This window comes from Amphiprion ocellaris, chromosome 9, assembly GCF_022539595.1.
Source record: "Amphiprion ocellaris isolate individual 3 ecotype Okinawa chromosome 9, ASM2253959v1, whole genome shotgun sequence".
Taxonomy (NCBI): domain Eukaryota; kingdom Metazoa; phylum Chordata; class Actinopteri; family Pomacentridae; genus Amphiprion; species Amphiprion ocellaris.
The window spans coordinates 15,143,407-15,170,178 of record NC_072774.1 but is presented as its reverse complement, the minus strand read 5'-3'; the positions used below and the strand labels follow the sequence as shown (position 1 = coordinate 15,170,178).

General features: G+C 38.6%; 1 long non-coding RNA gene across 1 annotated transcript in view; it reads left to right on the top strand.

Moving 5' to 3' along the window:
- Positions 1-26,772, top strand: part of LOC129349615 (uncharacterized) — a 48,584-nt gene that overhangs the window by 2,050 nt on the left and 19,762 nt on the right. The window lies entirely within an intron of this gene.

Below are 26,772 nucleotides of genomic sequence, written 5' to 3'. Positions count from 1 at the left end.
GCTGGTTAAAACTGTGGAGTATTTTGCCGTTGAATAAAACAGACAGAGCAAAATAGAAGGAGGATAAATACTGGACTTAAGCTTTTATTATACTCCCTTGCAGATGCACACATGGACAGCTTTGATTGTGTAGCTGTATTCACACTGTTTTCTAGTCTTTAAATGCACAGTACTGTCGATCAGACATACTATTGCCCCTGTTGCATAGTAATTTTGGGCTGCATGTGGACATACATTGACCGTCCGTGTAAACTCTCGTGGACTTGGGCAGATGATGAAATGTACATTACATGCAGACATACAACACTGGCCTCACATTCATTAGGTGTTCGCAAACACAACTCAAATAGAATGCTACTGTTAATCTTTGTCAGATTTGATGTGTATATATCTAATGTTTTGTTTTTCAACTTTGAAATATGTCGCAATGTATTATATCGGTGTTTAAAACTTGTTGCACTGGCCCCAAGTAGCTCAAAAAATAAGTTAGTGCAAGTTTAAACCTTATCAGTATTCCCATATATATTCTTATATCAAGAAGAGAATGTTTAAAATGAAAGTTATAATAGACAAATTCATGTTTAGTACACAAATATGACTCATAGTTACAGTACCAGTACTCACACGTGTTTTAAACAGCCCTTTTGTTACTGAATGAACCACTAGCAAATTCACAATAAAACATTTTAAAAGTTTCAGTCGTGCATGTAAAATACAATTTACTGTAATTATGATGTTTTTTAAATGGTTTTTGTCATTGTGCTGTTGATGTGTTACTATTGTGTCATGAGAACCCAGAAATATATGTAACCATGGTTTTAACAAGAGGCAGGAAAATAAGCAATAAACAGTGTGTGCTACTGCTTGAAGTACAGAGTTAGATATTTTTATAACCCCTGAATGGTGCCTTAGCACTAATCTTTTTTTATTTTTTTATATGAGTGCGAGTAAACTTTTTCAGTGCAGTAAGAAATACAGAGAGGAGAGAAAACAACAACTGAGCTCCTTTTGAAACTGACCCAGCTGCAGCAGCTGCCCTATAATTTACAGGAAATATAGAAATTGCTGTCACTGAGGTGCTGCACACTCATGTGTAATGATGCACAATGACTGTTTGGGCATGTGAGATGTTTAGAAAAGTATATTTAGAAGTCAGTTGGTTTTTTGATGCTTGAAGATTTGTTTGAATCCAAGTTTCCTTTTTAACTTTCGAAACAATGCGTCACATTTCTGTAAACTGATATTTAGCTGTCAGAGCTGGTCTAAATTTCAAAAAGGCTTTTTTTTTCTCATCATCACTAACAACAGGGAACCCAAACCACAGAGGAACCAGTAACACCAGTCTGCCACAAAGTCTTTACTTCTAAAAGCAGGTGCATCACAGTCCTACTTCAGACTAATCACAGGCGATATTGTACATACATAGAAAGACTGTAGGACTAAAAAAGTACAACAAATCTACCTCAAAGCTTTGATCTTTGTGCTTTATAGCTTTCTACTCTAAATGGGTTGGTTTTGACAAGCACACTCACAATGCTCTGAAGAGTGCTATCACATACAGAGGTGTAATCTGGGACATGGTGGTAGCCTCGGGGTAAGACTCGTATCACATAATCACAAAATCCCTGCTTTCAATCTGACAAGGCATTTTTGTAGCTTCCCATCCACTCGCTCTTTCTCCACCTTCATCACATTTCCTATCAAAGAAATAAGAAGAGATAATCCTTAAATTACTTATTGTTGTGCAGACAAAACAGACAAAAGGGATGTGCTTTGTTTTGTGTTTTTTTTCCTTTAGGAATCTCCAAATTTCTGGCAGACAAAGGTTTAAACTCCATCCAGTTGTAACTGAAACCAAGTCACACCATTTTTTTTTTTTTATAACCACTATAAAACACAATAAAACTGCATTTTTACCATATGGTACTTTTAATACATGGTGTTTTTCATTTATTGGCATCTAAACTGCTTGCCACATCTGTTTTTTTCAGATAATAGTAATTCAGCTAGAATATAATAAATGGTGTCAAAATACAAATCAGTTAAGTCTGATCATCAGGCTCATAAGTTATGTTCAAAGGAAAATAAGTTTGTAACAAAAGGTCAATATCAGATCACATTGCATAGCATTTGTAAGAAAGCCAACAGGTGAGAAAATTGATATCTTTTCTCAAAGACAGGTGGATGTTCAGTCTCACCTGAAGCTGCCACCAGAGATAAAAGCTTGCAGTCTACACATACAGATTTAGAACATTAGAAAATCATTGACATTTTACACCCGCTCATCCACATGTCCTAAGATGCCCTTCAGCTCATTCATGTGCGGTTCAAGGCCTTGAAGTCTGAAACAATGAACATCTATAATGTATTTTCACCCTTTTTGACAAGGTCACCAGACAACAAGAGCTCTAATGGTTGTTGTTGTTTCACTTCACAGGCTGTAATTTTGGGTTTTGAGTTGCACAGTATGAGCTCACAGCACCTGCAAGGTAGAGCATCAACAAGCTGTGGTGAGGGAAGTGTTTTATTATTAGCCCTGCTGGCTCACTGGCCCCAGTGTTTACTCAGTGACATCATGGTAGGTTATCAGATTGTGTGCATAGAGGGTGTAGCAGGCATGTCAGCAGAAAGAAACAAGGATTGACTTACACTGTAGATAAGTTTCACAATTCATTTACTGCAAGTCAAATTTGTCAACATCCACCAAGCAGATTTGCAAAACAAATTTTATCAGCATCAGGAATTTTGTGTTTCATCCAAATGATCAGATGGTAGCATAAATGGAAGAAATGTACTACTGCAAGTTTTTTTGTGTAAAAATTATTATTTTTTTAGATTTTAGTAAAAAGCTCCGCAGTGACCACAGCCTCAGAGTCACTAGCAGGATGGTTGACTTTTGTGAAAGACTGTGTGGAAGTTGAACACAGCCTCTTTTCTTCTACAGATGTCTATCTATTTTTACTTCTCAAAGAGAGCTCCATTACTCTTTACTGATATATTCAGTGGTTCCTAAATACCCATCAAACTGTCTGATTGAACAGGAAATGAATACAGTCCAACCTGCCATATTGTCCTTGAATAATTCAGACTTTCATTTGAGGAGACCACTCGCAATCAATCAGTAGCAGGAGGGAAGGGACATCCCTATTATGAAATGCAAATTTTTGGAAATATCATTTGCTTCCACTGATGTGTGCACTTGTGCATGTTTTGAATAGGTTTTTCCATGGTTGATAACAGGTGTACTGAGACCACCAACCTATGAAAGCAGAGTAGCTCTGATTAAAATGTCTTTCCATCCTTATCACAACCAGGGTCCCATTATGTAACGGTGCAACCCATTGTGTTTCCTGGTCAGCGAGCATACTAACTAAATGCATTTCCCTCCACTCTCGCTTCATTAGGATGCAAGTGGGGCCAAGGTCCTCGATGGATGTGAAGGCCTTTGTGTCTGAGCTGAAGTAGGACCCATTTGTCCCGCTGTCTCAACAGGCACACGGGAGTTTAATAGCTGGAGGTTGACCTAGTTGCTTCGTCTAGTCTGCGCTTGTCTCCGAGAGGGTCTGGGAGTGAAAGAGAAAAAGTGGGGGTGGATTAGAGAGAGAGAAAAATGGGAGGAACTGGGGTATGCCCCCGTCCCCCGCTGAGTGATGGGACAGCTGAGGGCAACTGTGTGGCAGCTAAACAAACCCACATATTCTCACACTGCTCCCACTGCAGAAATAGAACAGCAGCATCCATGCAGGCATGTGCAACAACTGATGCTAAGATCCAAGATGCTGCTGTAATCCTGCTCACATTGCAAGCAACAGATATTTCTAAGTATACAAATAACTTTTGTGAAAGTACATTAAATAATAAATAGTAATCACAATAATGTCCATAATAATGCACATATCTACTTTGCTGAACAGTGTCACTGTTTGATACACAGCGTCTGTAAAAAGACTATAATGTCTAAACACTGAATCAAAAGTTACCCAACTTTTCTCTTTTGAGCTTTCTAGCTTCTTACAGCTCATGATTGCTCATGATTTCCTACAGACTGTAATACACCCAAAGTGTACTACAGTACCTGCTCCGTAAACAGCAAAACTTAGTTTTAAAAAAGTGCAGATATACATGTCAACTTTGTTGGATGATTACTCGTGTCACCTTCTAAAAAAATCCATAAAAGTCATCAAAAATCTTATAAATGGCAGCAAAATGTATGAGATATTAATCCTTTATTCAACTAACAGCAATGTACAGCTGTGTTATCATACCAGAAAAAAAGCCAACATTACGCTCACTGTATAGTCTGCAGCAGCATCCAGTGTGTATGGTGCAAATACACATTTTAAATCACAACTGGGGGATACATCAAAGAGAGAATCACACACACATGAAGATGTTTCCTCATCCCAAACCAGGGCTGATGTTATCTTTTGCAACTTCATAGGACACAATCTGCCAATTGCTTTAGCAGTCAACCTGACTTCACTTTCCCCACACATTTTAAAATTAATGTGTGGCAATTTAAGGTGGAAAAATGATTGTTAGTCACAGCTGAGTGAATCATGGCTTCCCAGTGGTGTCAAACATTGCAGATTTTTGGCTTTGTGAAGAGTCCAGAGCAAAAACTACTTATTTTTGCCTCATTTTTCAACAAGACTTGTAGAATATACTGATGATGGTGAAGTGTCATGATTTCAAAGTTAGATTTAGTATAGTTCCCCGGTGAAACTGCATGTCACACGTTATGCAATCAAGGACGATCAGAAAGTTGAAAATCTGATGATTAGTTCAGTTTTTACAGTTTCTGATTCTGACTTAACAAAACTAAAAAAAAAAAGATAACATGCCTTTCAAACTGGCTGAGGGGCTTTTTCATATTGCCACGGGTAAAATGACTCCAGTAAATGAATACAGAATTATTTATTTTTGTTGTTAGGTAAATACTGTGTGAAGAGTCATGCTTTCTGTTCCTGTCTCCAGCCCCTCCTGGACTGCACAGCTTCATCAGCTGCACTGCATCATTGTTATCATCAAGCATGCTTTAAAAACTCTGCTCAGAACATGGAACCCAGCAGAATGTTGTCTCTGCTCAAACATATCAACAGACAACTTGGTGTCTGTTCTTCTCGCCAGCTCAGCTCATGGATCTCTCTGACCTGCTCCCCTCAGCCCAACTTCTAGTCCAAACTCGGAATCAGGTTCCCAGTTTTCAGGCAAACATACAACCTCAGGCTTGCTGCTCCCAACACTGTTTTGCCGCTACCTTAAAATAAAATTTCTTTTAACCAGTTAAAAGAAATACCTCCTTCCCTTTGTGTCTTCATCTTAGCTGTGGCAAGTTTACGCAAAAGTCTTCAGATAAGCAGAGAGGACGTGACCTTATTGTCCTCAATTGTAGCTGCAACCCTGCACAAGCCTATTAGTCACGGAGATTATGGCTGTGTTTATACAGCAACAGTGACTTCACTTAGTTTAAATGTAAAATACACAAACTAACTCTACAGACGTCACGTAAAACCACAACATTAGAGTACAGGCTTCTGAAAATGAAAACACTTTAACATACAGTAAATACTTGTGTCACTTCCCAACACTGGTGAGATCTGCAAAGCTGTAAACACACAACTGATCTAACATACAGTACCTGTTGACGTGCTATTTGTCATCTTAGTGCTCTAATTTCACTGTAGCCATAAGGAAATGATCCGTTCACATCCTGGAGGCAGTTTACAGCCCTTTCAACTCTGTTTTACAGCCTTTCACTATCTTCTCTTCTGTTAGTAATGACTGAATTCTGTCCTGAGGTTCCATAAAGTTCATCCTGTCATTTCCCAGGGTGTTTAAGCAAAACATGCTGTCAGCTTTCAAATGCAGACGTCATAAAAAGCTTCAAGCTGCATTTAAAGCAGTCTTATCAGCCCAGACACTCATAGAAACGCCAACCTGCTACAAGACAAAAGGAATCAAGAGAAGGGAGATATTTTGTCAGTTTTCCCAGATTGGGATTTAAAGCAGCGGATCAGACTGGGAATACAGAGAAAGCCCTCAAAATGTCACATTTTGTGTCATGCCACAACACGCTGTGTGTAATTCTCCAGGCAGTATGAGTGACTTTAAAAACACTGAACTGCAGATGTTGACAATAGCTGATGAGGGAACATTCACTACTAGGCTTTCCTTCCCAGAAGTGCTCCGGCCCACGTGTTTGTCCATCAGAGAGTGTGCAGAAGACTTCCTGCAGCACCAGGAAGCACCTGCTGGCTCTGGTTGAACAGGTCTTCATTGCTCCGAACACGTCACGGCTGCTCCCTGTAGTGGGGGAGGCTATTGTATGAAAAGTTGCTGAACTTGTAGAACACTATTCACAAGAAGCACAGTAACAGGCTGCTCTGTTTTGTTGCAGTGTGTTTATTTTTCTCTCTCTTTGTGTGGAGGTTACTGTAGGGTCTTAAACATAAAGGTCTTGAACCAGTGAGGCCAATATGTTTCATTTTTAATTGTTAGAGAAAGTCTTTGGAAATATTTTTTCACTGCAAAACAATGTCTTTTTTTTCTTTGGTTCTTTCATTTTTTTCTCAATGAATAACACTGATTTTATGTATTTACCCTGTGAATTCAGAAATTGTGTCAATGATTGAATCCATGCTCCCACACATAAGCCATCTTTCCATGTAACTGTCAAGTGAATTTGAATCATTTTTCTAAAAAAAATATTGCAACAAGAAAAGCAAATGAAGCTTGTTTCCAGTAACTTCCATAGCACAAATTAACTAGGCTGCAGAGGGTAGCAGAATAGAGTATGTCACACATGACAGTAATAAACAGAGTAGAAAAAGTAGCTGCAGAAAAACAGAACACAAAGCCAAGTTTTTGTCTCAAAGAAGACAAAACCAAAATTATCTAGAATAGAACAGAATAATGGAGATTGATCTTCAGGAACTTTGTTCAGTCAAGCAAGTTGTAATCATTTAAGATGTCAGCTGGTACTGACAATACTGCCCTGAGCTGATCATTCATGTGAGTTAAATGCTTGCTACAACAGAACTTAAAAAGATATGTCCATCTCTTAATAAGCGCATTAACTTTTATTTGAACAAGTCAAAAGGAAAAGAACCTGAAGTGAGCATGAAAACCCATCCAAAAATGGTAAGCTTTTTCAAAATTTGTTGTTTCCATTGACCTTTTCTAATGGTTGCTTCGAAATGTGCATAGAAATTTGCTATGAAAGTGCAATTATTTTTTTTCTACATTGAACATAGAGGGCCTGAAGATACCCTAATTAGCTGGAAACCCTTGGTTACACACAGGTGATGTATTCAACTCATTATGTGAAGTGCAACCAATTGGCTGCAGCACTGCCACGCTGATGCAACCAAGATTTGTAATTCACTTTGAAAGGATTTGTCTTTATTTCATTTTTTTTCCTGCTGATTAATGTCAACAATCCAACTTAAATATTGTAGAGCAAAAAATAAAGACATGAAAATGCCCAAAAGAGGATAAATATTTGAATATGTAAATCGTGTCACCAGAAATTTTGCACAGACATATTCATTTTAAATGGCATGATTACAACGAGCAGTTTAAAGCAGTGCCAAGAAAATATAAAGGTCCTCTGAGTAAGTCACTGAGTCACGTTTAGCTAAACGAGAATGCAGCCTGATAAACAGACTGAATTTCATTGTTCATGCTATGTGATTGGAGCTGTTTCTTGCTAATATGCATGTACCATGACCACCAAGAGGTCCGATATAAACTGACACTTTTGTAAATTATGGACTGTCATAGTGTGTAACAATCGTGCACAACAATCACCTCTCTCCTATTCAGTGAGTTGTTTTAGATCAAAGGCTGCTAATGCCAACACTGTGGGTTTAATCCCCCTTTGGGACAGTGATTGTTTCTTCACAAACATTTCGAGTTATGTCTCCTCGACATCAGTAAAGGTTTGTCCTCTATTACTGCCTCATTGATAAACCCTTTCACAGCATCGAGCATGTTGTTGTCTTATAATACTGGATATTAAGACAGAACTTAGTGCAAGGAAGGCAACGGTTCACTGTGTCACCTATAATTGTGCACCAGAAATGGTATTTTATTGGTTCGTACTTGGCATGTGTGTGTTCTGATTTTGATGTCAACAATGCCATTCATTCATTAGGCCCAGCATTGTCTTCATGTTAGCCTCTTTTTATTGGTAGGGGTGTTGCTTTGTTGTGCACTGTCCCGACCAGTCAATAGAGAGTGACATATCTAGGCGGCCAATATTATTTTCAGTTGAAAAGGAAGCTGACAGCAGCTCTAAGACCAAGTACCATTTTTCATATTAATTAAAGAAATGCGTTTATTTAAGAACTGTTTTTCCTGAAAGTCCACATTCGAGAATTTGTAAGGCTGAAGGGATGTATTTAATCCATCAATCTTCATCTACTTTTCCTAATTGTAACAAGGAAGCTGTATGTAGGAAAAGCACGTCACCTCCCTTTATTCCATCTACTCATCTTTGATTGGTTAAATGTTTTTCCAGTGGAAGCATCAATGGACACAACGCCATTGCGGTGGCTGTGTTATCTCTAGTTCAACTCTGGCAGGATCTATTCTGAGAAACGTGCACGGTGCCTCTGGTGTTATTCAGCAGCTACTTGGTGCAACATGTTTTATGCTGAGAAATGCTACAGATATCCCCTTTACGAAGCCATTCATTCTAAAAATAAATGCACTGTAAGGTGACAGTAGTGCAGCAAATCATGTCTGTAGTATGTCTTATCTCTGAACATGCTCTTCTTTCTTTCCCCGTTTAACTTCCTCTTGTTGCGTCATTCACTTTTCCTTCCATTCAGTTTTTTCCATGGTCAACATGCATGAGAGACACAGCAAAACACAGCTGAAAGAAAGAAAAACTTCCCCTGAAATCCCCAGGCTGAGGTTCCTGCAGCATGTTAGACAAGCAAATAAAAAGCTTTTAGATGCTGGACTCCTGCCAATCATCAAATAAATATTAGATTTTCTGAATATGGCATTTGGTGGCTTCAGGTGCTCGAGGTAATCAGCATAGTAATTTGGAGGCATCACCATAATGCGCTGAGTGGTCCTCACACTGAACAAGGCATCATCTGTCTTTCCCGAAGGTGGACAGTGGCGACTTTTGAAGTCTCTGCTTTCAGTCCTCGCTGTGTCTCCGAGCTCAGGGGCCCCGCTGCAGCATATCAAACGCAGCCCAGAGACAAAGCTACTTTGTGTGTGTGAGTGTGTGAGTGTTTCATGGCCACAAAGATAGATTGCTAATGAGGCTCCAGTCTCTCAGCTTAGATCTGGCTTTGGGACTCTTGTCTCAGATTTCGGCTCACATTGCATAAAAAGGAGACATTATCAGTTTGCTCCCGTTTCTGCAGACCAGCACAGAGGGATTTTTAAAGCTCTTTTTGGGTGGTTTATAGTTTCTCAGACTATATTTAAAGAGACAAACCGCATCAGTGCTGGCTTTGATCTTTATCTAATTTGCCTGCCTTTGTTCTGCACATCACTCAAGAAATATAGAAACAATTGTTATCTTAAAGACAAAAAAGTGCATTTATAAACTTGTCAAACTTTATCATAGATATCTGCTGATGTTTAATGTGTACATTTGTTATCATAAAAAAACAAGAATAATTCATGACTAAAGATTAAAGACTATGAACATGTTTTTATCTTTATATAAATTTAGAGGTATGAAATTAAATATCTTTGTAGGGATACTTTATAGACTGAAGCTAAAAAAATCTCTGGAATGACCTGTTTAGCTAACAATGGGAAAATGACTTGATGGTTTCTGACAAAGAACAAAGGGAAAGAATTTAATCTGGGAGGGAATGTGTCTGTAAATGCAAACAGGTGTGCTTGAATGTGATCTGTCTGCTACGGGCTTTGTTTAACTGAATACTCAGCAAATAAGAAACCAGCTACACAGATCACTGTAAACACCAGAACAATAAAAGACAGTTAATACACCACAGGTGCACTACTGGCTTTGCAATGTTGCACCTCTTTTTATTAAGCACTATTTTAAATCTGCTCATGGTTTTTGTCCACCCTAATACTTCATTCGATTGTGTTAAAAGACAGAGTGAACACAAGACAGTTTATATACTTGTGTTTACAGAGACATTCTAAGTGCAAAACCTTGGTGTCTGTGCTTATAGCCAAAAGACAAACAAAAGAACTGACTCAACACTTGATATGCAAATTATTTCTCCCATAGGCTACTTTGCAGAAAATCATATCCATGTTAACCAGTTCTGCTACATACCTTACAGTTTACCTCCATCACATGATCGAAACAGCACATTTAATGTCCCATAACAGAAACTGTGCTCCCAGTGCACAGCCATAACTGCAATGTCAACCTTCATAACAGCTGTTTATGTAGAATGACACGTCAAATCAGACAAAAAAAAAAAAAGTTCAGTGATATCCCTCCAAAAAAAAAGGTTTAATAAAATCCTTCAGGTTACACTACTACTCTTTTTAGGGCTACAACAACTGGTTTGGCTTGGCATAGCAGGCTTTATGAGGAAAGCATACAACATGCTGTGTTATAGACTGAATCTGTAAAATTAGTTTTCTTGCACTTCTTGCTCACAGCAGGCTAAGTGGGGCATTCCAGACGTCCCTCTTCTCAGCGTCACTCTTCAGTGCCTCCTGAAGGATCCTAAAGTGTTTCGTGGCCAGATGAGATATGTAATCCCTCCAGCGAGTTCTGGGCCTGCCCCAGGGTTGGAAGGTGCCCTAGAGGCATACTAATCAGATGCACAACCAGACTCTACTCCAGGCTCCCCCTGGATGTCTGAGCTATTCACCACATCTCTAAGGCTGAATTCAAGCCACCCCAATGAGGATGCTCATTTTGCATACTTCTATCCGCAACCTTGTTCTTTTGGACACTGCTACATAGATTGATGAGTAAATTGAGAACTATGCCTTCTGGCTCAGCTCCCTCTTCATACAGCAGTCCGCAACAATGCTCACATTACTGCTGACACTCCACCAATCTGTCTCATCCATCTCAAGCAACATTTTCCCATGAATCAGTTGGAGCACCAACTCACCCCCAACCCAGAAGGAGTAATCCACCAGTTTCCAGCAGAAAATAATGACTTCAGACTTAGAGGTGCTGACTGCCCATCCAACTGTATGCTACAGTCAAGGTCTGATGAAGCCAACAGAACCATGTCATCTACAAAAAGCCAAAATGCAACTCTGAGGTTCACAAACTGGACACCCTCCTCACACCGGCTGGACCTTGAGATCCTGTCCATGAATATCATGTTTTACAGGTGCCATGTTATTTTGTCCACCTTAATACGTAAAAATACATCAACACTGAAGTTAATTAAGACAGAATGGACTGAAGTATGTTCATACAGCTGTGTTTACAGAAACACTGAGTGGAAAATGTCTCTGTGCTTATATACAAAAGACAAGCAAAAGAACTGACTCATCACCTCACATGTAAATGATTTTCCCCATAAACTGCTATGCGGAAAAACATATCAACCAGTCTGACTACATACCTTTGTAGGCCACAATAGATCTGTATTGTGTGAACTCTAACTTCCATTACATGAGTGAAACAGCATGTATAATGTCTGATAACAGAAACTGTCCTTATCATGCACAGCTCATCCATTATTCTTTTAATGATTTAAAAGGTTCAGAAGCTTATGTGACTGTACTAATAGACCAGTGTGACAAATTTGAGTTAAAAAGAAGTGAAGAATCAAAATAAAGTTATATAAATGCAGAAAAATTTAAAATACAAACAGTATGCTACAAGCCATCATACAATATTTTTCACTTAACTTTGTCATGTTTTGTTCTGTATTAATCCTTTAAAAGCATTTGTAGCACTCACACCTGCACAAATGTCTATGGAAATAGTTTTCACCTCTTCAAAAAAACTTTTGGTTTTAACTGTTTTCTACATTGCAGAACAAAACGGAATATATCAAAAAATATAATAAATGGAATATATAGCAGCCACACCTTACATTCTCTCTATCAGCTTCATGAGATTGTCACTTGGAGCTTTTCCAGCAGTCCTAAAGGAGTTCACACATAAGCTGAGCACGTGTTGGCTGCTTTTCCTTCACTCTGTGGTCCAACTCATCTGAAACCATGTCAGCTGGGTTTAGGTCGGGTGGCTGTGGAGACACTCCATCACTCTGCTTTCTGGTTAAATGGCCCTAACTGAGCCTGGTGTTGATCATTGTCGTGTTCCACTAACCTCAAAGCAGATGGAAGGGTGTCTCTGTGCAGGATGTTGTGGGGACCATGCTGATTAAGTGTTGCCCTGAATTCTGAATAAAATGCCAACAGTGGCACCATCACAGCTCCTCCTCCACGCCACACATGTAGAGATCATCCACCCAACACAAGGCAGCCGCAACCAAAAGTCCAGATTTCCACGGGTCTAATGTCCATTACTTATGTTTCTTGGTCCAAGCATGTCTTTTCTACTTCATTGGTGTTCCTCCATAGTGGTTTCTTTGCAGCAGTTCCATCATGAAGGCCTAAATCACAGAATCTCCTCCCAGCAGATGTGTCTGCTGCTTGAACTCTGGTAAACACCGATGTAGACTCTAATCTGAGGTGCTGGTATTTGTTGATTTGAAAATGTCAAATTTGAAACCTCAGGAATTGATATGCAAATATTTTCTTCCCAAGCAGTTCATTAGCTGGCTCCATAGAGCTCTTTCAAACTAGGGGTTTTCAGTGTAAAGGACTCATTATGGCAGCTAGTGTCAAAAGGAAATGGTGACAGTTTCATGTGGGTCACTTAGCAGTCTGAAGCGCAGAGCTAATTACATGTGAGGGATGGAGGATTACTCAGATTTAACTAGACCAGCAGTCTTTTCTAAGACGATCAAATGTATTTACAAGGTTCAGCTAAGTTGCAGCTTCTCTGTGTGGCCTCAGTGCCATGGATAAGAGTCAGTTTGGAATGAGGATTTCTTCATTGAAGCACTCTAACAAAAAACTCAATTAATGGTAATAAATCTAAATTGTCTAAAATATTGTGTGGTCAACATGCATGCAATATTTATCATCCCTTGTCATATGCTGCATTCCAGTATGTAGCTTTGTTACATGTTACATTGTCTTCACGTCACGCAGGGATGCTACTCAATAATCACACATGAAAGGTTTAACTGAGAGTCAGGAAAGCGCAAACAAAAGAGCACTGTGGGAGTGAAAGTGATAAGAGGCTTAATGTTGGCTCACTGACCGTGCACGCTATGTACAGTACAATGAATTTACTGCCATAGGAGACAGAGTAGAAAGAGAAACGGGAGGTGAGGATCGTGGTGGTGCAGGGAGTTCTATCCTGATAAGCATTATTTGTTGTCAAACAACGGCAAATTGTACTAGCAAATACTGTTAGTAATAGGTTTTTTTTTTACTGGGTGAAGAATGCTTTTTCTGGAGAAAATGTTAAGTATGCTCTAAATTTACTGTGCATATGATGGCATTTCTTTCAGAATCAGAATAATTTTAAATCTTAAGCTACGTCCACATTGCAAAATTTAGAGTCAATAAAAAACACGTACCCTCTTTGGTAGTTTTCCTGTTTTATTTCTTTTTAACACTGAATAACACACAGTCAATAACATTTTGGTGATGTTGACAATAATTTGCAAAAAAAAAAAAAAAGGCTCTTCCGTTTTTGCAAAGTAATGCCATTAAGTTAAAATTTCTAAACATAAATCAAGTGATCGCAGAAATAGTCACCGTCTTCAATTCAATATTTAGTTGACTCACTTTTAGTTGTTTGGCTGCAATTACAGCATTGAGCCTGTGTGGTTAGAATTCAGTCCAGCCTTGTACATCTGATTACTGCAATTTTAATCTAATTTTCTTTTTAAAACTGTCAGGGTGCAAGGAGATGATGAGTGATCAGCCCTTTAGACATCCAGCCACAAATTCTTAGTTAGATTGAGATCTGGGCACTGACTCAGTAACTCCAGAATATCTCGTCTTTAAACCGTTGCTGTGTAGCTTTGACGGTATGCTTCGGTTCATTTTCTTGCTGGAAAACAAACTTTTCTCAAGTCACAGTTGTCTTGCAGACTGCATCAGTTTGTCCTGCAGGATTTCACGATACTTTACAGCATCCACTTTACCATCTACCTTTACAAACCTTCGAGGGACTGCTGCTGAGATGCATCCCCACATCATGATGCTGCCACCACCATGCTTCATGTTGAGGATGGTGTGTTTGGGATGATGTGCAGTGTTCCTTGTATCCATTCCCTGATGCATGCTTTTTTAATAACCTTCTCACAGAGTTGCTTAAGGTGTTCTTTTGTCTTCTTGGTGTAGCCAAGAGTTCTGATTTACCAGTGAATGGACCATCCAGATACAAGTTTTTGTATATTAAATCCATCTGAGACACATTTACTGCAAACAGATGATCTTCATTTCACTCATTGTGTGACTTCCAGCTCCAGCTGGCTGCACCTGTGTTGAATTAGGGGAGTCACCCTAAAAGCGGTGTATACTTCTGCAATCACTTATTTTACATTTTATATATTCTTCCCACCCCCCAAAAAACAGCAAGAAAAAAATCCTAATTAAATTGACAATGATTCAATGCTGAAAAGCAATAAAAGAAGAAAGCTTCCAAGGGGATGAATACTTTTTGTAGGCACAGTATCAATTCTGAGTTATTGCCCAGATGCGAATGTTCTATTTCTTTTTTTTGGTTGTTCACTTTACTTTTGGCCAGAACCAGGCTCAGAGAGAGGGTGGCCATTTGCCTTAACCAGTTGTGGTTGGGGTAAAAGGATGAGAGAAAAGGATATTGGAGAGAAACCAGACAATGTGAAATAGAACTATAAACAAGTCCTTAAATGCCTGGCATGCACAATAGAACAAGACGTCACACTGACGTACAGATGTAAACATGGTGACCACTAAAGTTAGCATTGACGGTTTGATTCATAATTTCATGTACAGCGGAAGCAAGCAAATTCATGAGAAGTGTCCCTTCAAATAGTTATGATGTCTATCACCACAGTTTCCCTTCAATAACTACCTCCATCACAGCTGTCTTCTATGTTTGTATCCACTAATGTCAGGATAGAATAATGAATGTCAGTCTAGAGCGAACCATGAAACCCAAACTCTGTAAAAACAGCTTGAACTGGTTGTAAGTTCAAATCAAGTTCAGTTTATAACAGTAATAATTTATATTATTTGCATCCCTGTGATGCAATATAATAATATATAAAAATTAGTGCCTTCAGTGTTTTGGTGTCGACAACAGATGTTTCCCTACAACTAATTTATACCTTTCAAGGCTTTTTTTATGCAACAACATTTAGTAAATCATTGTTTGGAAATAAGCTAGCAATGGTTTTATCCAGCCTTAGTCTAGAAAAGTTAGTGAGGGTGCCATATGTGCAGGGGGAGCCTGACTTTAATTTATTTTGATTTATGGCTCTCAGGGCAAGAGGACGTAAATTCCCCTCCTCCACCCTGCAGGAGTTGGGAGTCTGGTTCTCATAGAAAACCTGCAACCTGAATGTTCCACTCCACACCCAGCCTCTGACACAGCAGCAGGGGACAGTGGATAAGATGTGTGATGGACCCAGATGTTGAGTTTTTGCTTTTGTGAAGATAATAACCTAATCTAGGTCACAGGTTCTGACAGTCTTCAGCTGGAAAGACAAAGCACAGCCTCTCCACCTCCAGAGGTGAAATGGGTATCCCCAGGCATCCCTGAGACGGATGAAGATAAGAGGCACATCTGCACATAGAAAACTGTGAAACCCAGACTCTGTAAAAACCCAATCAATCCTCTGTTATCTGCTACTTCTGCTCGGCTGTGGGGTAGATCATCCACGAGAGCGTCACCCTTCAGATTATCTCTGATCAATGTAACCAGGCAGAAAACTTCAGCTCCATAAAGCCAGAGGCTCCTGCAGTGAAAGGCCAGCTCTGAGTGCCATGGAAATCAGGGCAGATTGAGAAGCTCTGGCCAGAAAGTGGGGAGTGTTAATCATTGAGGAACATCAATATAACCGCACCCCTCCCTTTCCTCATCCCTGCTAAAAAAGGCCCGGTTCATTATTCAGCGTCGCCTTTCTTTGCAGTTAATGAACTCCTACAAGAGACTTCTCATGTTGTGGCTGTTTAAATACCTCGGTCAGCACTAATTCCAATATCAGGGGAGTCATGCTGTTTACACCAAGAGGAGGTCAGCGGCGGGCAGCTTTATTACACGAGGCGAGAGGAACAACAACAAACTAGTTGAGACATCAACGCCTCTCATTAAGTGGTGGAATGAAATGGTGTCGTTCAGGTTTCACTGCAGATTAGATTACGGTCCAGTGTGATTCCAATAAGAACAATTGGATTTTGAGGTAATGTGAAGTGGGTCACCAAGAGAAGCAGCTATATTTTGGTGTCTCAAGAAGCACAAGAAAAAAGGACAAGAATTTTACCAACACATAGATTTATTACAAGTTGTTTAGGCAAACTCACTTTTTAACTATTTTTAGTACAAAGTTTATTTAGTAGAAATTTGCAAATCATGAAACTGAAACAGACTGGGCCACAAACACATTAGTTTAAAATAATGAATAGCAAACATCTGTTAGGTTTCTAATAGAATGGAAGGACTTGAAACCACCTCTACATGACCCATTTTGATGTGGATAGATACAGTTGCCTGTACAATCTGACATGAAAGCTCATCAAAATATTGTTTATTTAAAGTGGCAAATAAGGAATATTTTAATTAAAATTTTATAAAATGTTACACAAAACCTGTACTTTTAAAGCAGTTTGCCAATAACAATAAGCATGGATATATATCTATATCTATCTATCTATCTATCTATCTATCTATCTATCTATCTATCTATCTATCTATCTATCTATCTATCTATCTATCTATCTATCTATCTATCTATCTATCTATATAGATAGATAGATAGATAGATAGATAGATATAGCTATAGCTATAGATATATATGTTTGTGTGTGTATGTATGTATATATGTATATAAATAGATAGATAGATAGATAGATAGATAGATAGACAGACAGATAGACAGATAGACAGATAGGTAGATTCTATTGTCGCAAACTGATCCAGCAAATCAATTACATGATCTGTGACTTTCGTTTTGCAAACATACAATGCAGGCTCAGCAGTGTAGTGGTCAGCACTGTTGTCTGAGGAACCTGCTGGTCAAGGTGGGTCTTTTTGTGTGGAGTTTGTGTGTTGCATATGTGGGGGCTTCAGCTTCCTCCCACAATTCAACGACATGTTAGGTAGGTTGATTGTCAGTTCTGACAGTCTGATTCTGAATTGGCCAAAGGTGTGAGTGTGAGCATGGATGATTGTTTCTGTCTTTGCGTTAGCCCTGTGATAACCAGGCGACCTGTCCAGGACCAATGTCAGCTCTGGCGGGCTACAGCCCCTCGTGATCCTCTACAAAATAAAACGGGTGTAGCTAATGGATGGCTTGAAACCACATAATATAACCCAAATTACACAATGTTAGTCCCACTCATTCTAAACTGCATGAATATGACATGGTGCACAGTGCACCATGTCCCCATTTCTGGTGTTTTCTTTTCCCCCATTCCATTTGTTTCTCTTTCTTGCTCCCTTGTTTGTCTTTTCTCTGGACTTGCATGTATCCGGTTTAGCCTGGAGTTCCTGCCAATCAGCACACATAAGGTCATCACACATCAGCTCTAGTCATGTATCTACTAAGCTCTTTCTTCTACTCTCAGCTAGATTGTTCAGTCCACCTACATACTACCTACACTGCGGCCAAATCTCTTGCTCTGACAAGTTGCTGGGCTTTGTGTTTTTTGACTGCTAGCTAATCCACCTGCCAGCCTCGCCCTCCTCCACACCATTTCTCAGGCCTGATTACAGCCGTACTTACTTACCCAGCCAGATTCCAACCAACCTCTTAGCAGCACTGCTTCAGCTCTCCATCATCTTCAACCGTCTTAGCATTTCACATTCTCAATGTCAGTATTCAACTCTAAATTTCTCTAAATTTGTCTCTGAGTCTGCTTTTTGAGTCAAAGTTGTTGCTTACAATACAATACTACTATCTCTGAAGCACACTATATTTTCCACTTTTGTATACAGTAACATATACACAAAGTCATACTTAAAGTTCCTCTCCAGTCATTCAAACCCCTGAAAACTTCTCTCTTTGTATCAAAATTGCTTATTTGGAAGTTTTTTTTTCCATGAAAACAATCCATTCATGCTTTATAATGGCTTAGATGTAACTCTACACCGTTGCTTTTACTAGAATGTGCGGCTCTATGAAGTGTTCGCTTGTTTCTCCACCCACCCCTCTGCTGCTTTCTGCAGCTCGAGCACACCAGCTCAACTACTACTGATCGAACACAGTGTAACATCAGAAGCAAGAAGAACAATGATACAGAAAACCCCACCCTGCTAGGTGACAGGATTGGTTCTTTCGGTTTCTTATGTATGAAACTGTGAAAGTCTAACTCCTTGTTTTTAAAGCAGTGCAGTTCCAAGGAGGAAATGCTGAGCCACGGTATTTGTTGCTTATTTCGCTCAGTATGTGTCTTTCAACATATAAAGCAACTGAATTGAGTGAGTGTTAACAAAAAATGGTTTGGTTTGATATGTTATTTGGTCTCTTCAAGTGCAAGACATTATGACTTGTTTTACTTTAAGTCTTTAGTTCAACACTTGTCGTTTACTGAATCAGAGGTAGCAAACCATTAGTTTGAAATTAGCTAGTATTCAAGAGGGCCTTTACACGCAAAACTCATGCTGGGTTTATGAACACGTGGTGCAACCCTGTCCTCTGTGGCATCCAAGTGACTCAGTAGGCTACAAGGCCAGTGATATGTGCTTATAAAATATCCATTTAAATCCCACTTCTGATCTTTGCAACATTTTTATGCTCTCCCCCTCTTGACTGTACACTATCTCAAAAGGCAGGCATGCAATTAAAATATCTTAGGAGAGAACTTGTGCGTATGACCTCTGTGTGAACTTGTGCTGAGGCTTCGGTCTTTGCTTTGGGAATTCATTTCAGGGCTGACATCGCTAAGAGGCACTTAGGTGAAGCACAGACAGTATCTGATTTGAATTTCAATTAGCATGCAGAGGGAGGTGCGTCTAGACGGAACAACTGTCCTGTATCCTTATTCACAAAAAGGCTCCTGACAAGTGAATCAACCTGCAACAGATGCATAAAAAATGAGGAGGAAAAAATAAGGTTGTCTGACATTTTAACCTTAATTCTTTTAATGCAGTTTATTTATCTTTTCATTGCGTGTGACACTGATGCTCCCAGATTATTGTAACTCTTGGTTGTCATTAATGATACAAGTAACTGAGTTATTCATTGTACTTAAGTGCAGGTTTTAGGCACATGTGCATCTAATTCTTGATTAATTCTTTTATTATAATTAATCTACAGCTTGCCGCACTTGGTTTTCATGTTAAGATTTTAAGTATTTCATTCCTTGTTTTCATCCTAGTTTACAATTTTTCATACCGCTCAGCTTTGATCCTTCATATAATATAAAATCATGAAACCCTTCATTATCTATGTTTATTTTCTGAGACTATCTGAGAAGATCTGAGTGTTTATGCTAATGCTTCTTCCCGTGTTTAAGAGGTTTGTGGCTGCAAGTGTGTTTCATGTAAATTGTGCAATTCCATTCCTTTTTCTTTACATCTTAATTTGAAGATCAGCAAACCAAATAACACTCACCGATTCAACAAAATGGAATAGGTGGAACAGCCCTAGAATAGTTACTTAATTTTGAAAACTATTCTGGGGCCTTTTATATGTCGAATAATGAAACACTACCCACCAACTCTGAATCCATTGGTCACCACAGATTTCCCCATCAGCCAGTGTGCAAACATAAAGCATTGGGGACCACAGCCTAAACCCGCGGTAATCCCTCATGCCCAAACAAGACCAAAGACAGATTTCACAGGCTTGTGCTTCACAATACCCAGACTGGAGGGGACACGGCTCATTGTGAACTAGATTTGTGTCTGGACATTGCTGCTTCATGGATGTTGAGTGAGTGCAACTTTGTAGCTCAGGGTTCAAGGTCAGTATGGAAGAGAGAATGAAAAAGTCATTTGCTCATCATCTTATGCACGCACCCACGCACATAGAGAATTCCCTGCTAGTTGCCATTCCAGCTGTCGACAGCCGCACTCTCTCAGACGAAAACTGAGAGGTTAAAGAGCAATCATCACCTCGACAATGAAGCTTTCACACAGGCTGAACCAGGGAATGTCATCACTGAACACTGTCAACCATTCGTGGCAAAAAAAAACCCCAAAAACACAGTGGCAACCAATGTTCCCTGTAATTTTTCATGAGTCTGAGCAAATACACAAACTCCCTGAGCGTCCCTTGGACCACTGTGAGCAACATCAGACGTGTGCACTGTGGTCACACCAGCATCACATCCATTCAAGTTACATGGTTCATTAAAAGAATCAAATTACAGCATTTACATTTCTGTTAAAACACTTTGTCAACAGGAGCCAGTTGAAGGCTGCAGTGATTTTAGTGACACTACAATGTATAAGAGTGAAGTTATTGAATATTTGTCTCTCTTTACTGTTGCAGCGGTTTTGCAAATTGCAGACGGACCCTGTTCACTCCATAGACACCAATGTTATTCCTGTAGCTTGAAAGACAGCTACTTTTGATAAAACTGGGCTTGTAGCACATTGTCTGCCTTGCAACAATGGGAAAGAGGCACCGTTTATGTTTTGACAACCTATATCTAATGAGTTATTGATGCTGGAAGTCCGAATCTGTGAATATGTTTCCTACTTAACTGAACTTGGGGCCACTACCACCTAAGGAGTGATATATTTAATTTTGAAAAAAGCATTTAGCCATACTTAAAGCTTTAATTTTAATTTTGTATTGTTTTATTATCACAGGTTCTGTCTGAAAAGAGGTGGCATCATTTTAAACAGTGAAATCAAACTAACAAAATGTAATGACCAATCAGTGAGCAATACTGGATTCTGCAAAAACATAAACAACTTTTTAAAAAATCTAAATCTTATCTTAACACAGTTAATGTATTAACTTATTTATGTGTGTATGCATGTATTTATTGATTTATTTAGTACTGTTAACATATCAGAGTTCTGAGTGAATTTTTCTTAAGATAGGCAAAGGCCATTTATTGATTACATATAGGCTGTTAAATGTTTATTAAAAACTAAAAAGCATTTTAAAAAAAACAACTTAGGCATTTATTGAGTCACTAAAATACTGTAGAGTACAGACCACATCAGCATGATTATAAGCATCCTCTGGTAAATTAACAACCAGATACTGATGTCTCTCACCATATGGACTTCAGGAGATGACTGGGGGATGATAAACTGTGACCTACTGGTTGGGTTCTCTCTGTTCTCATGTTTCTTACATGTTTGTCCCCTGACAGCCGGGTCCTAATGTTTTTTGAGCAACACACCATACTATGACGTTTTTACAATGATGGTTCTACTATGGAACCAGTTTGACATGTTCAGGTGTTCTTTGTGTGAAAACTCAGAGATTTCAGGTATCAGAAGGTGGTTTTCAACTTTCTTTGTTAACTTTCTGCTTCAACTTTAAATTAAATTTCCTTCACTAACCCAGCCCTCTGGACTTCCAGGAAGCTGTGTTCCTATTGGCTGTCCAGGTGGCTGCTTGGTGTTATCAGGAACACCTGAGCAGCTTGGTGTTATCAGGAACACCTGAGCAGCTCAGTGTCTTCCTGCTTTATTTAGCTGCAGCCAAACATTTCCTCTGCTTCTCTTCACCAGTGAACCGGGTTTAGCTCCGTTGCTTTACTCTGTTCTTTAGGCGTTGGCTTGCAGCTTCCAGCAGTAAAATCGTCTTTAATGTGTTTCTTGGTGTGTTTTAGGGCTTTGTACTGGATAGTTGTCTTGGTAAATGTGATTCTTTAGCCAAAGTTAGCACATGGTGCTAATGTGTGCAGTGATTAGTGGATTTGCTGCAGCTGAGTTGTGTCTTTATCTTGGCTGTAGTGAGTCTTTAGAGGTTTTTGGTCAGACACATTCTGTATTCTTGTTTGTGAAGCAACGTTGGTTGTCCAGAAGGTAAGAGTTCCTGTCCTGATTCTCTGTTCTCAGAGGTTCTCTGGTAGGCTGCAGGAGACTTTAGCGTTTGGGTTGTGCTAGTTTGGTTTTTGTATGGTTTCATTTGGACGACTATCTTGAGGCCCCTCCATGTGGTTTAGTGAGGTTTTCTGGAACAGTTCTACAAAGCAACCTGCAGCAGAAGAGACTTTGAGAGTTTTTAGGAAGTTCTGGAGACCAGACTTTAGAGCAGCAGAAACATTTGTCAGCAGTTTGAGCAGGAGAAGGTGAGCTTCAGAGTAGAAATGAGACAGAAACCTTCTTGACCCGTGTGGTGAGGTCCTGTACCAAGAGTTTGAGCAGGTTGTGAAGAGTCTATAATTCTTTAGTCTGAAAGCACAAGAAGAGTCGACTGATTAAAGGAGAAAACGGGAGATATTGTTGCTTCTTCTGTCACTCTGCAGTTTCCAGTTTCCTTCGACTGAATATCAAGTTTATATTTTAAATGATTTCCCATGTGAGCCCAAGAAGACTTCAATAAACTCCCTCCATCCCCTGGACACAACACATTTTATTACCATGTTAAATCTTTTTTTAAATATGTTTTTGAGTTTTAATCATAGTTTTAGCACAGTTTTTTCTCTTTGCTTGTTTAGTTTTGTCATCTGTGTGAAAGGTGCTAAACAAATAAAGTTGAATTGATAAAGTGAATAATTGATTAACTCATGATTGTGACAACAGAAGTATTTTCATTGTGATTTAAGGGTTTGTTTCATTTTTAAGGTTGGGGTTAAAATCTTGACAAAAAAAGATTAAAGAAATAAATTGCATTTAAAAAAGCAATTAAATCAAAGGAAAATACATTTAATACAATAAAACTTTTAACAAGAAAATTAAACATTAAATACAATTAAATTATATGAAAGAGACAAAATATTTAATTAGATAATTAAATGGAAGATACAAAACATGTAATTATGAAATTAAACAAATGTTTTTAAACAAAAATATTTAACATTAAAGATGAAATATTTTAGATCATTAAACATTTAAAAAATACAATTAAACAAGAAGAATATTAAACATTGTTAAAAAATACAAAACATTTAATTCGATTATTAAACCTTTAAAAAGACATAACATTTAATTAAAAAATTAACTGTTTAATTCGAAAATTAAATCTTAAAGAAAATAAAACTTTAAATAGGAATTAAACAGAAAATACAATGAAGCATTTAAAAAGAAAATGAAACATTAAAAGGTGGTAAAACATTTAAAAAGAAAAACCTTAACAAAGATTTAATCAAAAAATGAAAAAAAAAAAAAGGAATTTTTCAAACATGCCAATAAAACATTTGAAAAAACAACAATTAAACATTAAAAAGACAAAACCTTTGGAAATCAAATCAGACATTAGAAAAGAATAAAAAGTGAGAAAAGAGCAAAACTAAACATTTAAGAAGAATCAAACTAAAGACAAAACATTTGAAAAGACACCAGTTGAACTTCAGAAGATCAAATTAAACAGAAGAGACAATAAAAGGACGAAAAAGAGCAAAAACAGATCGTCTTAAAGCGTTTTCTAGTCTGAAATGAAAACATCAAGTTGTTTCTTCAAACATTTCCTCTTTCTATGTTCTTGGTTTGATTGTGGACAGATTTACTAAGAACTCATTTCAGAAAACTGCTTTCCAGATAAAGTCTACTAGTAGTTGAAGGCATTGATCAAACTAATGTTACCTTCTGATCTCCACAAACTTTACTGTTCAGTGAAGAGAATCAAAGTTTGTTCAGGATTTCTAAAAAACCCACAGGTGAAGGTCTGAGAAGAACTCGGATGGTCTAAATGTGAAATCAAGACTCGGTCACAAGTTTTAAGGCTTCTGTTAACCAGAAAGTTCAAACTAACAGAGAAGTACTGAGAAACTTTTAAAATTTCAGTCCTCAGAGTGTCTGAAGGTTCAAACTAACAGAGAAGTAGTGAGAAACTTTTAAAATTTCAGTCCTCAGACTGTCTGAAAGCTCAAACTAACAGTGAAGTACTCAGGAACTTTTAAAATTTCAGTCCTCAGACTGTCTAAAGGTTCAAACTAACAGAGAACTACTCAGGAACTTCGAAGATTTCAGTCCTTGGACTGTCTGAAGGTTCAAACTAACAGAGAACTACTCAGGAACTGAGAAGATTTCAGTCCTTGGACTGTCTGAAAGGTAAATCTAACAGAGAACTACTGTGGGAGTTAGAAAATTTCAGCCCTCAGACTGTGTGAAAGCTCAGGTCCTGAGGACTCGGGAGGTGTGGAGGCTTTGGAAAGTCTTGAAACTGAGGGTTCCACCCTCCAGCACAAAGGCTGAAGTCCAACCTCCTGAGAAAAACGGTCGAGTCGAGACTCGAGTTAAAAAAAAACTCGAAAACGACAAAAAATAGATGATAAATGCGCAAAAAAAAGAAGAATTAGTATCTGAGCGAGTAGCTCAGGGGAAAAGAAGACAGACTACAGACTGGAAGGTCGCAGGTTCGAGACCCGCCACCGGCCTTTTTCTTTCTTTGTCTTTGTCAGAATATTGAGAAAATTTAAGAAGGGTCTGGTCTTGAACCAGCGACCTGCAGCTCCACAGGCAAATCCTTAACTCACTGAGCTACAGATCAGATGAAAAGAAATAAATTCGTCGTCCCTTTGGCATCGTAGTTCCTGAAGTGACCACATGGGCGGAGGCAAGGCGGAGTCTGGGTGGAGTCAGGGCGGAGAGTAGGTGGGGAGGTGGGTGGCGGCCTCCCCCCTCTACTCCCCCACCTCCCACCACCACCCACCACACCTTCCCCCGCCCGACGAGTTTTTCGAGTCTCCACGAGTTCTTCGAGTCTCCACAGGTTTTCCCGAGTTTCTGGAGTTTCCACCAGGTCCGAGGCAGGGCAAGTCGTCATGAAGAGGTGTTGAAGTCGGCCAGGATGGACTGACTTTTTAGAACAACTAGAAGGACGACGACTAGAAGAGCAGGTCTTTAACCACCATCCATAAAATCCATGGAGTCGACTCCAGAGAAATGAAAGAAGGTCAACTTTTATCAACCTCCATCCAGATGTTCAACTTGATATCTTTACTTGGACATTTTTAGCACCACAAATCTTTAGTATCACACTTTATTATCATTTATTAGGACTTTAATAGAATCCACCAGCAGATTTACTTTTTGTTGACAAACTTTATTCTTGTCGTCGTGGGACTGCAGTATTTAAAACTGTTCCTTCTATTTGACCTCATGTTTATTAGTTTTAATGGAGAAACTTATTTTAATTGTCGATTAATATCTTAAAAACCAAATAATAAATTGGATTAGTCAAGAGCTTTAAATTTCTTACTTTGTCATATTTTAAGTATGACAAAAAAATATAAAAATAAAGCGTCTTGAGACAATTTGACCTGTAATTGGCGTTATATAAATAAAATTGAATTAAAACTGTATGTATCTTGTAATGTTGGAGTAATTCAGCCATATATGTTGGAAAACACATTTTCTTTGTCCATTAATCTGTTGATCGTTTTCTCCAGTAATTAATTTCTTGTTTTGGTTTATAAAATGTCAAACCCAAATATATTCAGTTTACTGTCATAAAAACCAAAAGATTTACATTCATGATGCAGGAATCAGGCAGTTTTTCACTTTTTATCTTAGTTTAGTCAGAAAGATAGTTGATAATGTGTGAATTGTTGCAGCTTGTGAGCTGTAGAAGGTTTTAATCTTTGGGGCCGAGTGTCAAAAAAAATTTTGAAACCAACATCAACAAAGCACTCAACAAAGGGAAATCCAACTTTTGCATGACAATGTCTAATTAAAGGACATTAATTTCCAGTGTAAATGTGTGATATTCATCCTCTGGAGCTTTCTCTTCACATCGTCTTCCACCTGGACTGGTTTGGTCGGGAGCATGTGCAACAAACATTTGAAAAACTGCACTTTAACATCAATGAATGACACTGAAGTTTAATCTCTACATAAATGAGACTGAGTCTGGATGTGCTGCTCTGTCATTAAGTCCTAAGTTTAGGGAAAGTTAAAACAAAAGAGGACAGTTCAGATCAGACTTGAGAATGAGCTTATTTTGAACAAACATCTCCGATTTTCTGAGCTTCAGCACCTCTAGCAAGATATTTTAACAACAAGCAACTCAAGAGATCCAGAAGTTGGAGAGAGTTAGCTTTAGCTGAGCCAAAGAACATGTGGGACACTAACCTAGCAAACATTTCAGACTTTCCTCTGTGAATTCTGAGAAATAATTTCCTATTTAATGACAGAGCTACACATCTTAACTCAGTCTCATTAAAACAGACTCTAATTCAGTGTCATCCATCCATATTAAAGTGCAGTTACCCAAAGTGTTTGTTGCATGAGCTCCAACAAAACCTGTCCAGGTAGAAGGCCACTTTGACAAACAGGAAGTGGATGATTCCAAGTAGATTTATAGAAGGGGGAACCGGACTGTACTAAGTGTGGTCGAGTATAGAGGGGTGTTTTGTGGGTTTTTAAGGCTGATAATGATTATTAGTGAGACATTTGGAGTAGATAATCATTTGCAGTAAATGAAAGTATTTAAAATCTTGGAGTTAAACTTACAAGAACACAAACTTTAACAGAAAACT